Below are 10,786 nucleotides of genomic sequence, written 5' to 3' on the forward strand. Positions count from 1 at the left end.
CTAAAACTGTTCGTCAACTGCAAGTCTTCAGAAGGAGCAAGAGCCTTTCTCCTCATATGAGGAGTGACCAGTTTCCAGCCTTCTTCTTCTACAGACTTACAACTTACTGTTTTACATGGCACAGAAGCCCCCTGCATCTCCACTGCAATGGGGTTTTGAGACTCCTGAAGCTGTAGGGTTTCTGAGAATATCCTATCTACCTCTTGCTCATCTTCACAGATGATATGCAGCCTTCTTACTTCCTCCTGTAACTCGCTGACCTGGCAACAGAACTCATCAAGAACAACATACCTTCTGCAGAAGAAATGATTGGCATCCCCAGCTTCACAGAGAGGTCCAAGGTACTCCCCCCTGCAACGTGAGACCTGCAGAGCTACATCCACCACCAGAAGATCTGCCTGGGTGGAAGCCTCTGACACAGCTACTGCAGCAACTCCAACAGCTACCAGGGAATGAACTCTGCAGTGTGTCAAAACCATACCTGAAGGAGCAAACACTACTAAAATTGGAGATGAAGGGGCCTTCTTGCACCCTTCTGCACGAAGGGCTACACGAACTGCTGCGTTTGTACACTGCCTCTGTTCAAACTACTGCCTCTATTTGCTGCCTCTGTTAGCTGCGCTCTCTGCCTGGCTCTTATATAGCTCTCCCTAGCACTGACTCACCGGGTGCTTGACCCAGGCAAATCAAGGGCTAGCGAGAACAAAGGCCCCAACTCCCTCTGATCGGGGCAACTAACAAAGCTTGTTAGCAGCAGCTACACCTAGCTAGAGCTTCCCAGGAGAAGTTAAGGCCCTCAGTAGCTACCCTTGCTTAGCTCTCCTTTCCTGTCAGCAGCAAGCACCCTCTAGTTCCTCAGAGGGCCGCCAGAAAATCCCCACAACTTCCAACAAGGTTCTCAGAAGTTCTAAGCAGATCCCAGACCCTGCTGTGCAAACTGCTGCATCTGTTCACCGCCTCTGTTCGCTGTGCTGTGTACATTTAATAAGCCCTCACTTCAAGCTTGTCTTTGGGCCAAATAAATCCAATTCTTTTACTCTTTCCTCACACATGATGCTTTCTTAATCCCCAACTGTCACTGCTATTCTGTAAACTCTTTCAAATGCATCAGCTATTCTTACACTGCAGTGTTCAAATCTTCATACAGAACTCAAAATGAAGTACTACTAGCACTGAGTAGCCTGGACAGACTATATACATTTCTAGCTATACTGCTGTTTATGTATCCTAATACGATGTTACTAAACAGGTGAACAACATAACACTTGATTATTCAAGCAAAAAAAAAAAAGAAAAGAAAAGAAGGGGGAATGCCTTGTTAAGGTGAAAACTAACACAAAATTCACTAGGTCCTTTTGAAATTGTTGTTTCTTATATTTATAAGGACAGGAAAGGCTGAAAGAATAACAAACAACTTTAATAAGCAACTTCTGCATGAGATCTTTACAAGTTTCTGATTCACAAACGCTCCTTGAGATGTTACGGGGAGAAGAAATAGGAATTACAGTCCCCCGCCCCCATCTGGAAAACTTATGAACACCACCACAGAAAGCTAATGGAACTATTCACAAAGAAAGCACTGAAACTTGGGTGAAGAATGAAGTAACAGACATAGCAACTAGCGAAATGGTTCAGAGCTGATCAGCTTCCTGTTTATTCACAGCTTCTTGAATGGGACTCTCCCTTTTGGCATCCTCTCGCTAGTAGGAGGTGTGTGTCTGTGTGTGGTTTTTTTAAAAGTTCCCTTTGATATTTACACTGAAGTTTCTTATACAATCCAAACTGTATAGTGTATATAGCTTTGGCCATTTCTTGTCAAAAAATTGCTTACACTGTAAAGCCCAAGAAATTTCTTAAATGCATAAAGTGAAGGACTAAACATAAAAACCTATTTCTGTTGAAAGCTTGCTCCACAATTGCTCTCCAACTAGTTTCCCCTTCCTCCCTAAAAGCATAAAAATAAGCAAAGTAGTGCAGCAAGCCAAGTGGTTCTCAATGCTTTTTTGTTCAAGCCATCCATGACCTTTCAGGAGACTGCAGCCAGAAAGACAATAGTGATTAGGCCGCACGAAGAAATTAGGGCACAGGAACTTGAGCTTTAGTTACTGGGAGTTTCAAAGAAATGGTAGATGAGTACCAGCTTTGAAGTAAGGCGACAAAGAGAAGTTATATTAGCTGTCTTAGCCAGTAGACATCTGGACCAGAAGCTCCTGCTCCCAGAACGAGATGAACTCATACGTAAGGCTGGACAGAGAAATGATCCTTGAAGCTAATAAGGTACATGTAAACACTGGCTGCTGGCCTGCAATCTCACAAGTACTTCTGCTTAAAGAGACACCTTTAAAAGAATATTTAACCTGCATTTCTCAATGTCTGCAATAAAGTCACGCTTTGATGGGAAGGCAGAAAAAAAATTGCCCCCAGGTTGCCAGAGAAGCAAAGCAGCAAGATGAGTAAATTGCCATACAATCTGCTCCTGTTGGACTACGAACTGTACTTTGTTCTACCATTGCAGCTATTGTGTGATCAGCTTTCCGATGACGGTCTGCTCGTTGATGAGAGGTGGTGGCTACTGGGTGACACTGTTTCTCTTGTAGCGAGAGCAGCCCACATAATTACAAGGCAGTTAATGGAAAAATAGGAAGGAATACATATTACTTGCAACACGTGTGTAATTTGCTAAAAAATCCCACTGCCTGCTACCAAAGTCAACAGGTCTGTAAGACTCAGCAAGACAGTGCCAAGCGTTTAAACCGCTTTGGCAAAGACCAAACATAATGGGAAAATGCAAAAAGACCTAGTGAAGCAGAAACTTCCCTGGGGCGATCCCACAGCGTGCTCCACGCTCTCCCACACCGAAACATCCACTAGTGTACAAAATAAAGGACTAAACAAACAGGAACACTGCGAGCCTAACAACAACCCTCGGCCGCAAGTCACCGCCTAGCGCAGCGCCAGCGCCAGCGCCTGCCCCAGGCCGGCCCCGGGCGGCCGGGAGGGCCGCGGCCCGGCCGGGAGGGAGGGAGGGAGGCCGCGCAGGCCCCGGCTCGCTGCCCGGAGGCAGCTCGGCTCTCGGGGCGCTGCCAGCCAGGAGAAGCGCGGGATCGCCGCGCTCCGCCGGGGCCGAGCAGACGGCCCTGCGGGAGGCGCCCGCTCCCCCTGGCGGGGAGGTCCGTCCGTCTGTCTGTCCGTCTGTCCCCCTGTCCCCCTCCCCCCGCCGCCGCGCTCACCCCGCACCGCACAGGCGCCGCCGCGCTCCGCTCCGCGCCGCTTACCGGGTCGCGCTGCGCGAGGCTGCCAGAAGGAGGAGGAGGAGGAGGAGGAGGAGGCGGCGGCGACGCCGCGCGCGGGAGGGGGAAGGGGTTGCGCAGCAGCAGCAGCAGCTGCCGTTGCTTCTCCAGCGAACGGGAAGAGATGGGAGACAAACGGCTGCGGAAAGCGCTCCGCTCCGCTCCGCCGGGCGCGGCGCCAGCCGGTCGGTCGGTCGGTCGGTCGGTCGGCCGGCCGGCCGGCGCAGCCCCCGCCGCCCCGCTAGCCGTGGCCGCGGGGCCGCTCAGGCGGCCCTTGCGCCCCCCGCGAGGTGTGGGAGGATAAACAGCGCGTAACCCCGCTGCCCCTCCCCCCCCGGAGGGGGAAATGGTGCCGCCCTGGCGCTGGGCGGGTGCGCTGTGGGGGGGCGCCCCGCACTGGGGGTGGGGGGGGAGCGGCTGCGCGCCCCGGGCCGGCGGTAGCCGCGGGGCTCCTGCGCGGCCCTCGCCCCGGGGGACGGCGACGGCGCCCGGCGCCCTGCGGCGCCGAGGGCGGCCGTCCTCTGCTTTGCTGCCGGGGGAGAGGGAGCGGCTCGACCCCTGTGGGAGGGTGTGAGGAAATGCCGAGGTGAATGGTCACGGTAATAAACTAAGGAGTATTGAATGAGCCTGGCTCTTGGAAAAATAACACTTTGGGCGGTAAACAGACTGTAAAGGTAACAGTGGAAGTACTTTGGATGCTTCAGGTTGCCGGCGGAGGTGGTGTAGAGGCCAGAGCCGTCTTCTGGGGCCGGGACAGCAGAGACCGGCACGGTGAGTCGGTGAGCGGCAGCGCCTCAGTGGCGGGTCGGAGCCAGAGCACCAGCGGGGCTTTGCTGCCGCCTCACTAGCCCGATGGCCCGTTAAAGTAGTCCTCTGCCCTGATCAGGAGCTTCGGGAACGGCTAAACGCAGTTGCGTTGCTTCAGGCATAGCCCCCGTTTACACCTGGAGAAGGGCTCCGAGTTGCCGGCCGTATGACGGGGGGGGGGGGGGGGGGGGGGGCAGCGTTGCTGAGGGAAAAAAACGTAGAGCGTGTCCGCTTTTTGGCCCGTGGAGATGGTTTGAAACACTGAAACCTCCCTTTCGCTATTACTCCTACGTTCACGCTATGCCATTTCAGTGACTTTAATATGTGACTTACTGCATTTTAATGTAAACTTTGTCTAGGTCAGGATAAGCCTTTGCTATCGCTTACTTGTTTTGGACAGTGCAGGACTCTTCATGTGATTTGGCCCTTCATGGATGCAGGAGTGTAATATCACCTTTTTTTTCAGTTTCCTCATTTACCTGAATGTTCAGTACTGTTTTGGTCTTTGCTGCCCTGCAATTGTAGCAGACTGCCTTGTAACAGTAGAATTATTTAGTCTGCTTTTTTCTTGGAAGAGCATATAGGTTTATTCAGTTCCTGCTGTCTGGAGTCATAATCATGAGAGCTTTCCAACAGTAGCCTATACAGGTATTTTAAAGAACAATATAATAATAATCAGGAAGTTATGATTTTCAATAATTACTGCTAACCATAAATCTTTATCCTTGTCAGTTTTTTGCTTAAACACTATAAGTTTACTGGCAGTTTTTTTTTTTTTACTTTTTAAAAAACATTAAGATGAATGATTTTCCTATCCTACTATTTTCCTATTCCATGGTTAGAAAAGCTGTCATTTTTATTTTTGAGAAGAGGATCATTACAGTCCTTTGAGCGATTGTTACTGTTGGTGAGATGTAGTGCTAATTACTCCTCTTGCTTGCTTTACCTAGACTCAGTAAAGTAGGCCTACATGAAGATGCTTACAGGTAGGATGCTCACAATAACTAACTTTTGCTTATCTCTGACATGACTGAATAGTAATCTTATGTACAAAAGAGAGAGTTATTTTGGAAGAATTTCTGATAAGATACAGCATGTTCAAATTTAAACTGAGTGCATCAGTGACAAACAGTTGTAGGTTATAGGGCATTTTATAGCAGGCTTAGTTGGTAAAGGCATGCAGAAACAAGCAAAATAAGGAAATGAGTAGGAAAAGACAAGGGCAAGAGGCAACGGGCACGAACTGAAACACAGGAATTTCTATCTGAACATGAGGAAAAACAACTTTCCTGTGAGGGTGACAGAGCACCGGAACAGGTTGCCCAGAGAGACGAGTCTCCTTCCTTGGAGATATTCCAAAGCCGTCTGGATGCGATCCTGGGCAATGTGCTCTAGGTGACCCTGCCCGAGCAGGAGGGTTGGACTCCAGATGATCTCCGGACGTCCCTTCCAACCTTGGCCATCTGTGAAAAGGAGTAAATAAAAGACAGATTAATATGACTAGCTGCTAATTTAGGGCTTGATCCGCTGAGATATAAGAATATTGGAAATATGAGAGCAGAGCGTTCTTACTCTTTTAAAATTTTGCCATCTAACTGTACCTGGTTTATTCCTCTCAAAGAAGATGTAGAATTGTACTGGGACTTAATGGCATCCCATGCTTAAGGAGAAACAGCAGAGACGATGGCAGTGAGGGAAAGAAATGAAAGGCACAGTATGAATTATGTCACAGAAAGAGCAAATAGCATGCAGAAGAAAAAAACCCTTGCAGTGGCTTTTATGAGATTATATTTTGATAATTTTGTTCAGGCTACTTTATTTTATTGAGCAAGAGGAATGTGCCATTGAGCTGTGTGCCATTCAGTTGCTGTCTTACAGAGAGTGTTTGTCTGTTGCAGGAAGAGTACAGGGCACCAGCTGTCCTGCACAAGATTAGAGAGATTAAAATGGCCACTAAGAAGGTTAACGGATATTGCTTGCACTGTGGCACTGGGATACATGACAGCCTCATACAGAAGTTAATTCCCAAGCAGAATATGTATGGAGCGCTTTTTACTGGGATGGCCCTTGGATCCATGGTGGGCAGTCCAAGGTGCAGTGCCAAACTGACAGTAAATCAGAAAGCAGAGACTGTCTTTGAGACAAGGATGGGATAGCAGGGAGGCTGTAGTGAAGACTCTATGCAGTGAATTATTGAACACCGAAACACGCTGCAGTGGTGTAGTGAATCGTGCGCAGACAGTGGCACATACAGTTTTTGTGGCCCGTGGATACACGGTCCGGTCCACCGGCTTCTAGCAATGATGGTCTTTGCCAGTAGCCACAGCAGTGGTAGCTCTTTGCCAGCAGTGATGATGAAGCTGGAAAAAATAGTTCTTAGCTATCTAGCAAACTGAATGACCTGTCTTTTGCTCCTATAGAGTTGCTTCTTTATTAAAATACATTTTCTGTGATAAGAGGAATTACTCTTTCTCCAGTTGTTCAGTAGTGGAGCAAAGAATACCACAGGTATTAACTTAGCTCTGTAATCCCTGGTCCTTTCACCCATTAGGCTGTCCCAGTCAGCTGGGGTTGTCTCCAAGACTTGGATATTTATCATTTCATCCTCTGTGCTGGGGCGTCATATCTTAGAAAATGGCTAGAGAGGGGGCATTAGGAAAAATGACTGAAAAAATAGTTGCTGTTGGACAGAACTGCTGGGACATGCATGAAACTGGGCACAGGAAGACACTTGCTGTTGCACTTACCTTTTTTCTTCTAAGCAACTTGCATACTTGAACAGCATTGCATTAGTAGAAGCCCAGTGAGCATCACTGTCGTTTCACCCTCCACCACAGGATTCATTGTTGGAAAAACTTCGATGCCACTGGGCATTACAATACCCCTAAAACATAACATGTCACTGTATGGAGATTATCATCACCTTGCATTTTATTATCCTTTGAAAAATATACCCCTGTTTTTCAATTTGACTTACCATTTAAGAACTTTTCCTATTACAAGTGAATTTTAAGAAAATGTTATTTCTTCCCCTCTCCCTGGAAAATAATGATTTATATTTGCATTTAAGGTTCCAAACGTGATTAGTGAAGCTAGTTATAGTCCTGTAAGAAATCTAAAGCCAGTACAGAAAATCATCATTTAACAAATCATTTGTTTCATTTTGCTTCTCTTCAAAGAACAATCAGATCAGTCTAAAATTGTTGTGTGTGGTCAGAGGCCATGTTAGATCTTGCGTAACTTTCTTTAGAGGTGTTTTAAGTCATTCAGGACTAGATCTAGTAAGTAATTCTTAATACCACTTACCTTGTTGCTTGTCCCCTGGAATGGAATCCAGAACTGTGTTGCTGCTTCAAAATCCTGCTGATCAAGGAGCTATCTTGAACTAGAGAATAGAAAATGCTATGAAGAAGACATAGTCTGCAAACTAGTACGGTCAGTGAAGTTTTTTAGTTTGTGTTCTGTTTACCACCTGTTGGAAACTAGTTCCTAGAAAGTGGAGTATTCATCTAGAAAACAGACCTAAGGTCATTTCTCTCCACTACCTGTACTTATTCATTGCCAGCTTTCCTACAAGCCAGGATAACATATTAGTTACCAGCTAATGACAAGAACACTCTTGTATTTTGCTCTGCAGTGGCACAGCTTCAAAGAATTTATGATCTATGGGGCCATAAGGGATGGAACAGAACATGCCCATGTGCAAAGGACTGTAGTACTTGCATGGGAATGGAAAGTTCAGGGATCTTCAAGGACCACCTTAAATGTTTTACGCTAAGCAGAAATTTAAAAATATGTTAAAAGTCCTATGAAGAGACAGATACGCTGTTTTATATTTAGTGTGGGTAAATAATAGGCACATTACAGATAAGCCAGTCATGTAACTTTTGATCATGACATTTGATTAAGTGATTCCATTTAGTTTAAGTGGAAAGATAAACAAATGTGTCATCAAGTAAAATGCTTCACTTGAAGAGTTAGCTTAGCCAAGCTAAAGAAACTGTACTGATAACTCAGCCAGTCGGAACTGCTCAGGAATTTGAATAGAGAGGAAATGTGGAATTTCTTCAAGTTAAATTTATTTAAACTTTCTAGAATTTATATCCAAGCAAGGAAAAATACTTTCAGAAATAATGCCAGACCTAAATGTACAGTTACTTCAGGAACAATTTTAGAAATATATGGAAATCTACAAAGAAAAGAAAAAAAACAGGAATAAAAAAATTATTAATCAGCAAAGAAGGTTGTTTTTAAGAATGCAGAGCAAGAAAAAAAACTGAAGTTGAGTTAGAACTTGCAAAGAATATTAAAAAAGAAATGGATGACCTTGGACATTAGAGAAATGGAAAAGGAATGCAATGCAATTGAGTAATATGCAAGGTTATGCACCTGAAGACTGCTAACAAGATTTTCTGCTACCAACTCAGGACTCATCAGATGGAGGTGATATGGAGCAGTATCAGAGTATACTAATTGGTCACAGACTGTCTGTGCATTGGCAATATGATGTAGCCCTAAAGGGGCAAATGGTGACCTGGACGGTGGGTGTCTTCCCAGTACCTCTAGGGGAATGCTGACGCTCTGATAATTCTTTATGTGAAATAATATAGATAATTGTAATCACTCATTTTCAAGAGAGAAATTGGGGGTAGAACGGGTGCAAAGAAGTAATACTAGGATGATCAGAATGGAGAGAGCCTGCCTTATGGGAAGACAAGAGCTTTGCTTATGTAGTTAACAAAACAAATGTTGGGAAGAGAAAAATTTATCTTTATTGATCATCAATGAGGAAATAACTAGAGATTACAACAGCCTTATTTAGCCTAAAAGATACTGAATATAAGAAAAAAAAAATGGGTATGAACTGGCCATTAAGAAATTCAGGGTGGAAATTAGAAGGTTGTAGCTGTCCCAGCAGGGAGATTATTGGAAGAGCTTCCTAAGAAAAGTAGTTAGGGAAAAACACCAACTAATCTGAAGATGAAGTACAGATGTATGATATGAATCTTACAGCAGCTGATGGTGGGACTTAAAGATTTGGAAGGCCCTTTCCAGTCCTCTGTTATTACACTGCCAGCTGGTTTTTGAAAACCTTATGTTTTGGGGGAAAAGATTTAGGTAATTTGCTGTCTTGTGATCTAGTGTGTCTCTGTCTCTCTTTGCCCTGATTTGCCTGTCCTGTAAGAGGCAATGCCATATCAGTGCTTGAATGTATTCAAAAATAAAATTTCCTAAAGAGTGTACAAATATCACTTATATCCTTCAGAAAGGACATAAAGATTTCTTTTTTTCAATACTACTGTCATTCAGGCCCTCCAAACAGCTCTGCACAGTAACTTCTGTTTGGGGGAGTTCTAGCTTTCATGAGACTCCAGCATCATCTGCTGTTTTACCATTGTCTAAATTAAACCTTTGCAAATCTTTTCTTCCTCCAGTGTTTCATAGTTTATGAGAGCAGCCTGGTAATTCACTTCCATTCCAGAATTACCAGTTTCACTTTTGTAGAAAGCAGTGAAAGTTTCTTTCACTTCTCGGTGCTGCTGCCTGCATATAACAGGTGTGTTCTCAAGCTGAGGACAATTCATCTAATTTATTTGTATCTATTATATTGAAAATTGTCTTGATTTTATAGGGTCATTAAATCAGTTTAGCTTTTAACCCGTGTTTTCCTTTTATATAAGTGTATCTATGCCTGCTGTATTTGATCTTATCTCTTAGAAACATTACATAGAGAAGAAGTAGAGGGAATAAACAAGTCGTCTGACCAGACACCCAAGGTTCAGGAGTGCAATTCTCCTTGAAAACAGATCAAAGTATCCCTTTTATAAGACCTGTTTAAGTGCTACATGCTATAGCAAGATATTTTTGCATAAATAATAATTTACGCAGATTTTGTGGTTGTTTTATATTCTTTTTAATTTTACATTAATGACATTTGGAACTCTCTTTTTAGCCTATTACATTTCTGGAATGTGTTAACTAAAAAACCTTGATATATTATAAGAAATCAGTGGGCAATAAATTCATGTAGATATCTATAAATTACATTAGAATTAGCTTGTTTACACACATATTCCAGTTTAAGATATGTAATTAAAAACGTTCAATTACAGTCACATTACAGTAACTATTTCAGGTGTGAAATTAAGCAGTGATAGGCTCAAAAGGAGGCTGCCTGCTTCACTGAGGTGATCCAGGGCAGCTGTGCACCTCCTGGAGTCAGTAAAGACTGAGATTTCTTTAAAGGGCGATTCACTGTTCCAGCACTCTTAGCAGGTTGCAACCAGAATTTATGAGTAAGAACATACACCAGCTAGTCAGAGCGCTGGATGCTCTTCAGATAGAAGTACTGGTTCTACTAGGTACCTAACAGCACTCACTTTTATGGCCCTGGACATGGTTTAGTCGCATCGCCACCTCAGGCTCAAGTCATAGCAGACTTAAGGACAAAGCTATATGCCTGCGGTATCTGTGCCTGCGGTTAAACATTTAGCAAATTTTGTGGTTCACAGCATAGGTACCTATAGATTGCAGGCACTTTTAAGAACTGATTGGTTGTGGAAGGATGGTATGCTGAATCTTTTCTCTGACTTTGACACAACACTTGTTTTAGATGCCCACGCATATTATTTTAGTGCTATTTAAGATCCTCACATCTGCAGGGTATTGGCAGATACAACATGCCCTTC

At 44.4% G+C, this 10,786-nt stretch overlaps 1 protein-coding gene across 6 annotated transcripts in view; it reads right to left on the bottom strand.

Annotated features, from left to right (window-relative positions):
- The window catches only part of LOC138064628 (E3 ubiquitin-protein ligase RNF180-like), a 71,985-nt gene extending 68,376 nt beyond the window's left edge, over positions 1–3,609 (bottom strand). For 2 of the 6 annotated variants that reach the window (XM_068928069.1, XM_068928065.1), the window contains exon 1: positions 3,276–3,381. The gene's annotated coding sequence lies outside the window, so the exon portion shown is untranslated. Of the gene's footprint in view, positions 1–3,230 lie in introns of all 6 variants that reach the window. The other 4 variants (XM_068928070.1, XM_068928066.1, XM_068928067.1 and 1 more) reach the window with 3 other exon arrangements.
- Positions 3,610–10,786: the final 7,177 nt, after the last annotated feature.

The sequence above is a fragment of the Struthio camelus genome, chromosome Z (genome assembly GCF_040807025.1).
Source record: "Struthio camelus isolate bStrCam1 chromosome Z, bStrCam1.hap1, whole genome shotgun sequence".
Taxonomy (NCBI): Eukaryota; Metazoa; Chordata; class Aves; order Struthioniformes; family Struthionidae; genus Struthio; species Struthio camelus.